This window comes from Rousettus aegyptiacus, unplaced genomic scaffold (assembly GCF_014176215.1).
Source record: "Rousettus aegyptiacus isolate mRouAeg1 unplaced genomic scaffold, mRouAeg1.p scaffold_m13_p_3, whole genome shotgun sequence".
NCBI classification, from domain to species: Eukaryota; Metazoa; Chordata; class Mammalia; order Chiroptera; family Pteropodidae; genus Rousettus; species Rousettus aegyptiacus.
This window is the reverse complement of record NW_023416306.1, coordinates 120,683,265-120,696,396: the sequence shown is the minus strand read 5'-3', so window position 1 is coordinate 120,696,396 and position 13,132 is coordinate 120,683,265. Positions and strand designations below refer to the sequence as shown.

The 13,132-nt window shown below is 36.8% G+C and overlaps 1 protein-coding gene across 1 annotated transcript in view; it reads left to right on the top strand.

Moving 5' to 3' along the window:
• SHC4 (SHC adaptor protein 4) overlaps window positions 1-13,132 on the top strand; it is a 107,315-nt gene that overhangs the window by 88,888 nt on the left and 5,295 nt on the right. The window contains exons 10-11 of the mRNA XM_036239564.1: window positions 1,508-1,687; window positions 9,757-10,010. The gene's annotated coding sequence lies outside the window, so the exon portion shown is untranslated. The remainder of the gene's footprint in view (window positions 1-1,507; window positions 1,688-9,756; window positions 10,011-13,132) is intronic.

Sequence of the window (13,132 nt, the reverse complement as noted above, 5' to 3'; positions counted from 1 at the left end):
GGTTTCCCTTATTCGGTGTATCCTTAGGTTTCCATACTATTTACCATAATATGAAATCCAATATGAAGTTGGTCCTTTTTGGACCATACGGAAGGGGTGTAGTGACTGAAACAATAGAAGGACTGATGTTTTTATGCTAAGATAACGGAATGTCTGTGTTACTTCTTCATGTGCAGCCTCCTGGTGATCTTGTAGCACAAATGGCCAAAACTATAAATGTGCTTGTTTAAGCAGAAAAGCAAAAATATTCTATCCTGACATTCTCAAGACAGAACCATCTGATTGGTACAAAGTACTTCATGCCATAAGGGAGTGAAATTCGAAGCTAATATTCATTCATTCAGTAACCGTTTGCTGGAGTCATTTTATGGGCCAGGCATGTGCTAGGACAGGAGTTTCAGCCACAACACAGATAGGACCCCTGTCTTCAGGGAACATGCAGTCTTTAATGTTTATAGTAATACCAACATTAAAAAAATAACATAAGCAATAGGACTTATTACTTTTGTGATACGGTCTTCAAAGGTGAAGTACAACCTGCTTAGAAAGCAGAGGGACTTAGTCTAGTCTGATGAGTTAGGGAAGATTCTCTTTAGAAAGTGGTGTTTAAACTGACATCTAGTAGATGAGGATGATGGAGAAGGGGAGGGAAGAGCTTGGCAATCAGAGAAGATGGTCTCATGGGGAGATTAGACTGCAAGAAGGCAGTGTGGGCCTGTGTAGAGAATGGGGAGGAGAAGCTGGGTACCTGGGAGCAGGAACTGGGGCTTGTTCGAGAGCTCTATCTGAAGAGCAGTGGGAAGCAATAAAAGAGTTTTCAAACTTCTGAGAAATATGATCAGATTTTCAGTTTAAAAAAAAATTTCATTTTGGCTGTAATGTGTAGAATTGAATGGAGGGGCAAAGGACACAGTAAGAGGGAAGGAGGAGACAATCTGAGGGGTGGGTCCTTTCAGTTAAATAACAGAATAAACATCGGCAGTTGGTGCAAGGCCGAGCTTGGCAAAACAAGACTTTGGGCATAGGGAGAAGAAAGACTTCCTATTCTTAATAATTTTAAATCAAGGAATGAGTTTTTTGAAAAGGAGTTTAAATAATTGATATTCAAGTTCCACATGGCATATGTGTTTTCTTTGTTCCTGGACTGCAGCTCTCAGCAGTGTTGTGTGCGGGTTTGTGCTGGACAGTTGGCCTTCTTCCTCCCCTGGCTTTTCTTTCCTCTTTCAGATCTTCCTGCTTCCTTCCTGTCTCCTGCTGAAGCAGTGTGTCAGCTGATGCGTGGGTCAGGGAGGGGCAAGGAGAGGCGGAGAAGTCAATGAGTGGGAGCTTTCCCTCAAAAGACTATAGCTTATGTTGTTTTTCCAGGTCAAATCTGAAAGTCAGTATTCAATCCTTGTATGAGATGGGGGTGGCTTTTCGCTTCCTATCAATTCTAGACTGAAACATGATTTTATTTATTGTTTATAAAGCAAAAACATGACATACTGTTCATGACTAATCACTACAGGTAATGCCCATGAGAGAGGGGTACAGTACCAAAGAGACACCTCGTTAATGAAGCACACATGTCGAGTGGATCTCTTCGATGACCCCTGCTACATTAATACCCAGGCTCTTCAAAGTACACTTGGCTCTGCCCGAAATCAGAGCTCAGCTCGCTCGCTGGGGAGCCCATGGCACGGTGAAAGTAAGTAACTGCTCACTGTCTGTGTTAGCTTCCTGTGGCTGCCGTGACAAATTACCACAAACCAGGTGTCTTAAAATGAGAGAAATTTATCGTTTCACAGTTCAGGAGGCCAGAAGTCCTAAATCAAGATGTTAGTTGGGTTGGTTCCTTCTGAAAGTCCTGGAGGAGAACCTATTCCATGTCCCTCCGAGTTCGTTGGCTTAGGGACACATTACTTCAATCTCTGCCTCAGTTTTCATATGGCCTTCACTGAACACTGTCTCAAATCTCCTTCTTTCATTAGGGGACAGCAGTCTCTGAACTTAGGGGTCACTTCAATACAGAAAGAGCTCATTTCGGGATCCTTAATGACATCTGCAGAGACCCTTTTCCCAAGTCAGGTCACATTCGCAGATACTGGGGATTAGGACTTGAATCTATTTTTTTGGTGTTACTATTCAACTTAATACACTGTCACTCATTTTAAAGAAGGCTATTTCCTTGGCATCATTTTCAGGGAGCTAAAGGGATTCTTTTTTACCCCGATCCATCACCACAGTTAATAACAGAACTTTGTGGAGATGTGGATTTCAAGGTTTTGGGATTTTGATTTTGAATAATCTTTTCAAATACTTTAAATTGGCTCCCTGTTTTTGGTTTCTGCTGTGTGCTCTTGCTGAAGGAATGGCTGTCAAAGCCAGGAAATAATTTTGAATTTGTTTGTTTGCATGAGGAACAATGGCCATGATTTCAATTCTGTTTGGTGATGCTGTTAATTTTATTTATTTCAAAACCCCTTGGCAAGTCATCTATATAGCACTAAAATAAGATGGCTCCTTTCTTCAGCCATATACTGTGAGTAAAATACAATTAGATTTTACTTGATCTTAAGCTACATCACTTTCCTGCAAATTTTCTTCCAGGCGTAAGTGCCTAAACAGGAACATAAATAATTAAAAGTGAAACAAGCCAAAAGCCTATAATCAACTGAAAAATAAATAAACAAAAATGCTTTTTATAAAATATTGAAGCTTGTTGGGTTCAGAAATAAGGCTATGTATCAAATTTGGTTCATTCCAAAGACAGAGAACCAGTCGTACAACAAGTTCTTTCACTAGCCCAGAACTCTTTCCAGATCTGCCAAGGGCAATTATGTAGCTAGCATGGCTGAATGGCAAGAAGAAATTTAAAACATTTTGCTGAGCTGAGGCTTAACCGGATCACCTTAACTCTCTGGCCTAAGAAACGAAGGTCCTCATTGCCAGTCAGGTGGCAAATGGGCCACCTTCTTGCAAGCTTTCTAAGATCACTCTGGGCTCCCAAGCCGCTTGGTTATATTCTCTGGAGGCAGACACTGGGATGGGGCTTGTCACGCAGAGTCTTTATTGGGATCAATATCAGGAAGTAGATTTGGGCGGAGTGAGAGGTGAAGCTGCCACACGGGCCTGATAAAGCCTCAGCAAACCCTACAAGGAGTGTATGGGGCCTGTCAGGGTTGCTCCACATGAGTTGGAAAGGACTGGGTCACATGAGGGCTTGCCCGAGGGCAGGGCTGCTTTCTGCAGCAGAGCAGACCCTGAGGAGATGGTCCGCTGGAGGCTGGCTGCTGACATCTGGGGGCATTTGGCTCTTCCTTGAAGGAGGAATCTGGATAGTGCATCTCTGTGTCTATCCTGGAGAGCATCTTGTGCTGTGGATAATGGGATATGCAAAGAATTGAGATTTCTGTAGTGAATTTAACTTCATTGTGGTATATCCTGCATGGATAAGGTAATATTTGTCAGTGGAACAGGTTTTTGAAAATAAGTTTCTGGGCCCCAGGTTTCAAAAGTAATTTTATAAGAGTATACACTTGATAGCTTCCATTTCAAGGACTTTTCAGAGCAGCAGCATATCATTAGAAATAAGGCCCAAATTAGGTGATCTGATCTATTCCTTGATTCACAAACTACAGTTCCTTTATAATCAAGTCTTTAATGTTAAAAATCTTTGTAACTCAAACAAAGAAACTTTACTTCCTGATAGATAACTTAATAATATGAAAAGGCAAAATTAATCCATAACAACATTGTTGCTGTTGGTTGAAAGTAAATAAGGCCTGCTCTATCCAACATTGTAATGTCAAGTGCGTTTTCACTGACTCCAGCTTTCTTTTTAATTTTTTTCATTCTTTTTCCCTCTCCCTGACTTAATAGCATTGTGTTTGATAATTTAGTCCTCTAATACTCTCTCACTTTTATTTCTTATTAGGATTTAATGTACTATAGCCCTTCTGGAGTTCTTGCTACCCCCTCGAGGTTAATTTCAGCCTACCATCGCTCCCTTCAAAAATTTAAATCCAACTACAAAAGTATAAATAATGTCAACTTAAGAAAATTTAGTCAGGATGGAGTAAGGATAACTATTTATTCTTTTCTGCAAAATATATTAAATATACCTTGTAACCTTTCTCCCCTAATATTTCCTCCTATTTCCCTCTTTCCTCCCTCGTACATCCTGTTTTGCCTCTTTAGGCATACTTAGCCTTAGTCTCCGTTGTCCAGACAAAAGCTTACTGATTGGTTCAGTAAAATAAAACAAGAACAGATCTAGAGACATGAACCTAATATCTCTCAAGCATCCTTCAGGGCCCCTCAATTCATTACAGCACACTGCCAATGTAGGAGAAACTCTGACAGTCTTTATCTCATCAAACATGGCAGAGGAAATCAGTACTGGTACTATCCGGTTTTTGTATCAACTTATTATTAGTTTTAGTCTAAGCTGCCATACCAAAGAAACTCCATAAAACATCATAGTATGAAAAGGATGGAAGTTAATTTATTTTACCTGATTATCCAAAGATTGGTGGTATAGATCTGGTAGGACCTTTGTCATTCTTGACACCTGGCTTCAATCTCTGGTCTAAGGTGGCTCCTTGGGCTCTCATCATCACACCTGTATTCAACCAGTGGGAAGAGAGAAAGGCAAGAGGAAGGAGTGCACATACGTTCCTTTAAAGGAATGACCCAGAAGTGGCAGGCGTCATTTCTTCTCACCTGCTGTTGGTGGAACTTAAGTATGTGACCATACCTACATATCTACATTCAAAGGGGCTAGAAAAATTACTCTAGCTGGAGGGGGTGGGGGGTTTGGGGGGGGGGGTGCTATGAGCCCAGCTAAAACTTGAGTTCTATAATGTAATGAAAAAGAGAATATATATTGATAAACAACTGTCTCTGCTAGAGCACACGTTTCTGCCACTCAAATATCCATGAGCTCTTCTTTTCTCATAGAACATATCTCCATACAATTGCAGGATCCAGCTTAAAAATCCTTGACATTTGGGTGATGTGAATCTGCTCCATCAAGGGATTCTTATAATTTGCCAAATTGCCTGCCCCATTCCACAACTAAAATTAGCAGTGGAATTGGAATAAGATAACCACAATATAAACTCACATTCACAAAAGGGAAGCATGCAAAACACACAACAGTCATTGGTTCACAGCGATGACCAAATCCTGCTAGGCAGTAATTGTGAAGGCTCTCTGAGCTGGAAGTGGAGAAAATGATTTGCTTGGACTCTGATTCTGCTTTTTGAGAGGAACATCCTTGTCTATTGTCATCTGTGGGTTTGGACTCTGCATTCGGGGCTGTTTTTGCCATTATCCTTCATGTGAATATTTAAAGTAGGTATTGAAGAATATGACTTTCTTGGGGACTTCACCACTTTCACAGCCTGTTTCTTATTGGTGTGAGCTTGAGAGATTGGAGTTCACTTTAGAAGCCAAACATCTACAGACCAGAAGAGATTGTGATTTCTTTGACAATGTAATTTCCTAAAAAATTTAGAAGGATTTTGCTTTATTCACTTAGACTCAGTTCTGAAATTTCCCGTAATAATAGTCCTTCATTCTCTTATTGCCTGAAGGATGCCTTCTCTCTTTCTTGTTATTGGTACTTTCTGTTTTCTCTCTTCTTTTCTTGATCAGTGTCCATTGAGGCTTATTAATTTAATCGATCTTTCCAAAGTACCCAGGTTTTAGTTTTATTTTCTCTATTTTTGTTTTCTGTTTAATTGATTTCCATTTTTGTATTTATTATACATTCCTTCCATTTGCTTTGGACTGAATTTTTCTCTTCTTTATCCAGAGTCTACTACATTTTCTTCTATTGGCTTTATAGTTCTATTTCTATAATAAAACATTTATTCCACTTGCACTTTATATTTTATGTGAGGTGGAGTTGGGTTCTAACAATGCTATCTATGTAAAAGATCCAATTTTCTAAACACCATTGACTAAATATTAATCTCCTCTTCCTTTAATGTCAGTCTCTATTATACTAGATTCTTCCTATGTATGTGAACCTGTTTCTGAGCCTCCTATACATGTGAACACTTTTTCTATTGGCCCCTTTGTCTGTAGTATATTAATTACTACATACTAATTACTATGGTTTTGTAATATATCTTAATAGATACATTATGATTCTTTTATGTTTTACATAATTTTTCTCTGGGTAATATCTCAGCCTTTCATTTATGCTTAACATTTTATGTTAACATCTTTTACTAACAACTTTTTAGACACCTTATATATACATATTTTTTCCCTCGATCATGCAAATAAGTTCCTCTTTTATAATTTTCTGTTGCCTCTTTTCAGTTCATACAGATAAACAGTATACAGTTGATTCTCATTATTCATAGATTCCATATTTGAGAATTTGCTCACCCACTAAAATTTATTTGTGGACTTGCATTGAGCAACAAAAAATTCGAATCATGTGCATGTTCCCAGCTAAGGTCAAATAAGGCAACGCTTTGCCTTTTTGTTTTCAGCTTTCAGAGTATAAACAAGTATCCTTTTGCTGTCTATTTAGCACCACATTTTTCACATTTTATATTTGTTGATGATTTTGATGTTTAAAATGGCCTCCAAGTTCAGTGCTGAAATTCTGTCTAGTGTTTCTAAGCTCAAGAAGGATGCGATGTGCCTTACAGAGAAAATGTCTGTTAAATAAGCTTCATTTGGGCATAAGTTATAGTGCTGTTGGCTGCAAGTTCATTAATAAATCAATAATATATACTAATTAAGGTGTCTTTAAACAGAAACACACATAAAACAAGGTTATATGTGATTAATGATAATATTGTGACCTGAGGCTTGGAAGAACTTAACCCTGCATTTTTCCTAGAGACTGGTTCACTTTTCACTAATTCAGTGTTCTTGGCAACTTTAAAAAATGTAACTACATGAGTAAAGAAGATTGACGACTTACCATCCTCCTGACTCCGGGATGCAGTCATTATAACAGGTTGTGGGCAGAAAACTAAGGATTATCTTCCAACACTGACAGGCATTTCACAAGTTTTTATCGCTCTTCTGTTTGTGTCTTTAGTTATGTGGCTGTTCTGACTTTTGTACACATTTTAAATTCTATAGTCTTTTCCAGTCTTTTGATAATATTATAACCAATGCTATCAGAAACATCCTTTTACATGTTTGCATGTATCGATATGCTTTCTTCATAGTTCACATTGGTTTCTTTAAATGTTTCATACTTCCTTTCTTATTGCCATTACTTATAATTGTTTATTTCAAATTTTGCATGTTAGATTTTTTTTGTCTTTTTTAAACTGTATTTCCTCTTTCAGAGGTTTGGCCATCAGAAGCATATGGGTGTGGATATTCATATCTATCTTGTGCTTTACTGAAGTTTTGATTGTGAACAATATGTCTATAGTTGCTAATGGGAACTCCAAGATGACATGATTACTTTCTTCCAATATTCTTAACATGTTTTTTGGTGGGGAGCAATTAAATCTAGAGTGGCATTTTTTGTTGCTTCTTTAATCTATACTACTTCTGAGAAAATAATTTATTAAATACTATATGAAAATTATATATAATAATTATATTTAAATTTTGATTATTTTTTCTCAAAGTCAGCTTTCTGTGAAGAAAGGACCAAGGTAATAGATAATACAACACCATGTTAAGAACAGTTACATTTGGTGGTAGGGCCATAGGTGATTAATGTTCTTTATTTTTCCAGGATTTTCAGAAATTAGCATGTATAACTTTTAAAATTAAAACAAAAATTACAAAAGTCTGTGAGATAGTCTCTTTCAGTTGAATTAGATTTCCAGCAAATGTTTGGATGATTGAAATCCCCTAGCACAGTGTATCTTGTCCTTGTGCTAGTTTGGGAAACTGTAGTAGGAAAATATTGTCCAGATCATCTGGCTGGCCCATGATCTGTTGCCTCTTTTCAAGATGATATAATGTCTGTTTTTCTTTTGTTTTGTCCTTGTCCAAAAATTCTGCACTGTAATCTCAGAATAAACCAAAAGCCATCATGTACTAAGATGTGTGTGCCCATACACATGCATGCATGCTTCTCAAACACACTTGCACAAACACTTTCTCAGATACAGACACACAGCTACTCATCGGAAGTTCCCCATTATGCCTGACGGCAGGCAGCACTAAGATCGACTATAAGTATTATTTATCAAATCTAGACACGTTTCTTCAGGCTTTTTCTGGCAGCAATAGAAAGACTTGATTATTTGTAGAGGAGAATGTTTATAGCCACTAGATATAGACCAAAAGTATTTTTAAAAGATATATTTGTGAATACGACATCATAATTGTGCTATGGAAAGAAGTTCTTAAGCAGAGACAAATCCATAACATATTAACAGGAGAACTGGATTATGTCTATAGGGCACTGGTTGCCTATATCAATGATTTCATACAATTGTCATTTATAAGTTGTAAAACTCAAAATCGAGAGGATTCTTCATTTGGGAGACCTTTGCATAAGGACATGTAAACACTTCTTTGCATTTACAAAGATGAAGGCTGTTTTCTATGCCAAAGTTCTTTTGCATTTAAAAAGACAAAGTCTAATTTCTATGGTTATTTTCCTGGTAAATTTGCCACATTGAACATATGACTTTTACTTGGATTCAGACATAAGAATTTCATGCTATTACTTCTGGAGATGCTATGTATCATCCTGATAGCCTTGTTATATTCTAAGATCCTTTGTGGGTACTACGGATTAGAGCAGCTAGACCACTTGTGAAAATGGAAAGGTTTCACATCCAAGGCAAAGGCCTTAGAGTATGGTAATTAATTACCTGGGCTTTGGAGTCAGATCTTTTTTTCAAACCCAGATCTACAACATAGTAGCAGTGCGACTTTAATTAAGAGATCTAGCCTTTCAAAGGATCTGTTTCCTTGCCCGTCTAATTTTGAGAGTCAAGCAAGATAATAATATATGTAAAGCATTGAGCAATGCCTGTCATGCTCGATAAATGTGAACTGCACAATGATTATTATCACTGTGAGTATGAATAGTACCGTTAAGTGCTACCTGGGTGTACCTTGTCATCTCCAGTGCTCTTGATGCTGGATAACACTTATTCTGCAGAGCCGTGGAGACCTGCCTCAGGCCATGCCTCCCTGATATTTTGCCTTCTTATACCTGATCAACTATATTTTGTCCAAGCAAGTGAATTACAACAAGCAACAGGGTGCCTATTTAATAGGAACTCTATGAGGATCAGCATAGCTTTAAAGTATTTAGTTGAAAGCATCTCTGAAGTACATTAGTAATTTGTTTTTTTTTTTTAAAAAAAAAAAAAAAAGCTAAATGCTAAATAAATGGGTGTAGTCCAAAGTTCCTGTAGGCATTTTCAAAGAGTTTGAGAAAATCTTAGGTGTTTTCTGTAATCCAGATATAGTTTAGGCCTCTTCATCTTCAACATTCAGCCCCTGGGACATAAAGAGCCTCTCTTTGATTATAAGAGCAATTATGGATCAGTTCCATTTCTCATCTGAAAGGAAAACTCCTGCACCTGGGTAAGCCTTTCCTGGTAACAGAAGCCAAAGACAATGTTTTGACCAACCATTAAATTAGAGCTTGTTGGAAATTCTAAAAACAAAAACTCCGTTTGTTCCTAAAACAGCATTATTTAAATAGTCTCTGGTACACAGTAGGGCCTCGAGTTATATTTGCTAAGTGAATGAATGAATGCATGGATGGATGAGGAGACAACTTGGTGATGTCTCTCTTTTGTATTTTGACTTCAGAAGTACCAGAAACTGTTCAGCCGGGTGCCATGGCCCAGCCTGCCGGCTCACATTCTTTGCCACACATTAAGCAGCAACTGCGGAATGAAGAATGCTACCATGGCAAGCTTAGCAGGAAGGCAGCAGAGAGCCTCCTAGTTAAGGATGGGGACTTTTTGGTTCGAGAAAGTGCAACATCTCCTGGCCAATATGTACTGAGCGGACTACAGGGAGGCCAGGCAAAACATCTTCTCCTCGTGGATCCTGAAGGCAAGGTATTACTGACTTCTCATTATAGTATTTATAGGGTGTTGCGATTATGGTTACTCTGAATGATAGATCCAAAGCCTTATATTGAAGAGTGTTCAAGGCTAAGGGTTTACTTTTTCTTGAACCATCTTGCTGGAGCAGAAAGTGCTAAATTGAGATTAGTGGAGGGGTTTGAGTGGGAGCCACCCTGTAGGATCAAATAGAAAATAGCTTCTTTCTGCCCTTCTCTGTTTGGTACAATGAATTAAGTGATGCCTACGTAGAAGTATAGGGATCCACAGTATAGGGACTGTTGCTCAGAATCGTATACATAGGCCTTGCTCTCAGGGTGCTTATAAGTTCATTGATGCTTAGATAATTATAAAGATAAATGACATAAGAATAATTCAACCACAGCATTGTGGTATTTCTCAGGATAGAGGAGTGCTCTGGAGGAGTCAAACTGAAAGGCTTCTTGCAGGGTCTGACATGTAAGACAAACCTTGAAAGAGGGCCAAACTTAAAAAGAGAGGACATTTAGAGTGTAGGGAAGGAATCATAGGAACAGGCAGAGCAGTAGAATGGTATTAAGCCAATAAAAGATGTGCCACTGTAACAGAGGACACCTGTAGACAGAAATGATCTTGCACTAAAAACAAAAATATGGTAGTAATAAGTCCTTCCTTATCAATAATTACTTTAATTGTAAATAGTTTAAACTCTCCAATCAAAAGATGTGGGATAGTGAAATGGATTAAACAAAAGAACATTCAACTATATGCTTTCTATAAAAGGCTTACTTTAGATTTAAATACACACAAAGGTTGGGAATGAAGGGATGGATAAAGATATTCCATGCAAATGATAACCAAAAGAGCAGGAGTGGTCATACTTATATCAGAAAAAGTAGACTTTAAGTCAAAAATTGTCAAAAGAGACAATGATATTATATAATAATAAAAGGATCAATGTCCTAGAAAGATATAACAATTATGAACATGTATACACTAATATCAGAGCACTCAAATATATGTCACAAACATGGACATGACTGAAGAGAAAAATAGACAGCAAAACAATAATAGTAGAGGATTTCATTACCCCGTTTTCAATAATAGATAAAACATCCTGACAGAAGATCAACAAGGAAACAGAGGGCTTCAACAACTACACAGATTAAATGGACATCTACAGAATATTCTACCAACAGCAGCAGAATATACATTCTTCTCAAGCACATGCAAAACATTAACAGGTTAGGTCACAAACCCTAGGATAAATTATATGTTAGGTCACAAATCAGTCTTAAAAATTTTGAATTAGAAATCCTACCAAGTATCTTTTTCAATCACAATGGAATAAAATTAGAAATTAATGGCAGAAAGAAAACTACGATATTTACAAATATGTGGAAATTAAACAACACACACTTGAACAACCAATGAGTAAAAAAAGAAATGAAAGGGAAATTTGAAAATATCTGAAGACAAATGAAAATGAAAACACAGCATACCGAAACTATGAGATGCAGGAAAAGCAATATGAAGTAAATTGACAGCAATAAATGCCTCCATTGAAAAAAAAAAAGATCTCAAATAAACAATCTAATTTTACACATCAAGGAATTACAAAAAGAATAACAAAGTAAGCCCGAAATTAGCAGAAGAAAGGGAATAATTCAGATTAGAGCAGAAATAAATGAAAGAGGAGAAAAAATCAGGAAAAATCCACAAAACTAGTTGGTTTTTCGAAAAGATAAACAAAACTGACAAATCTTTAGCTAGGTTAGCTAAGAAAACCAGAAGGAAGACTCAAATAAATAAAATCAGAACTGAAAGAGGAAACATTACAATTGATGCCAATTTATGACAATATGGATGGATCTTGAGAGTATTACACTAAGTGAAAGAAGTCAGATGGAAAAGAATAAGAACTGTATGATTTAACTCATATGTGGGATAAAAAAGCAAAAAGAAATTAATGAATAAACAGCTGCCATAGCAATTAAACGATTATAAGAGATTACCAAAAACAATTATATGCCAAGAAATTGGATAACCAATAAGTGGATAAATTTCTAAAAACATACAATCTACCAAGATTAAATCACAAAGAAATAGAAAATTCGGACATATGGATTATTAGAAAGGAGATTGAATCAGTAACCAAAAACTTTCCAATAAAGAAGAGCTCAGGACCAGATGGCTTATTTGTGAATTCTACCAAACATGTAAAGAAGAATTAATGCCAATTCTTCTTAAACTTTTACAAAAAAATTGAAGAGGATGAAATATTTCCAAACTTCTTTTATGAGGCTAGCATTACCCTGATACTGAAATCCCCCCCCCCCGCCCCGCTGCCCCCGCAAAAAACAAAAAACAAAAAACAAACAAACAAACAAAACACTACACAAAAAGAAAACTACAGGCCAATATCCCTAATAAACATAGATGCCAAAATCCTTAACAAAATACTAGCAAACCAAATTCAACAATGCATTAAAAGGATTATCTATGAACCATAAACAAGTGGGATTTATCCCTGGAATGCAAGGATAATTCAACATATGAAAATCAATGTGACATACAAAAATCAGTTGCATTTCTATACACTAACATTGAACAACCTGAAAAGGAAATTAAGAAAACAATCAAATTTACAATATCATTATGAAAAGAATAAAATACTTGAGAATGAACTTAACCAAGGAGGCAAAAGATTTGTACACTTAAAGCAAAAGACTTGTACACAAAACATTGCTGAAAGAAATTAAAGAAGATGCAAGTAAGTGGAAAGATGTTCCATGTTCATGGATTGGAAGATTTAATCTACAGATTCAAAGGTCTATATTAAAGTCTCAATAACATTGTTTTTTACAGAAGTAGAAAAACAATCCTAAAATTCACCTGGAACCACAGAGGACCCCAGATAGCCACAACAATCTTGAGAAAGGACAAAGTTGGAGAGGCATCATACTTGCTGATTTCAAACCATATTATAAAGCTACAGTTACCAAAACAGTATTGTACTGGCATAAAGATAGACATATAGACCAATAGAATAGTATAGAGAGCCCAGAAACAAATCTATGCATTTATGGTCAAATGATCTTTGACAAAGTTGTCAAGAATCCACAATGGGGAGAAGA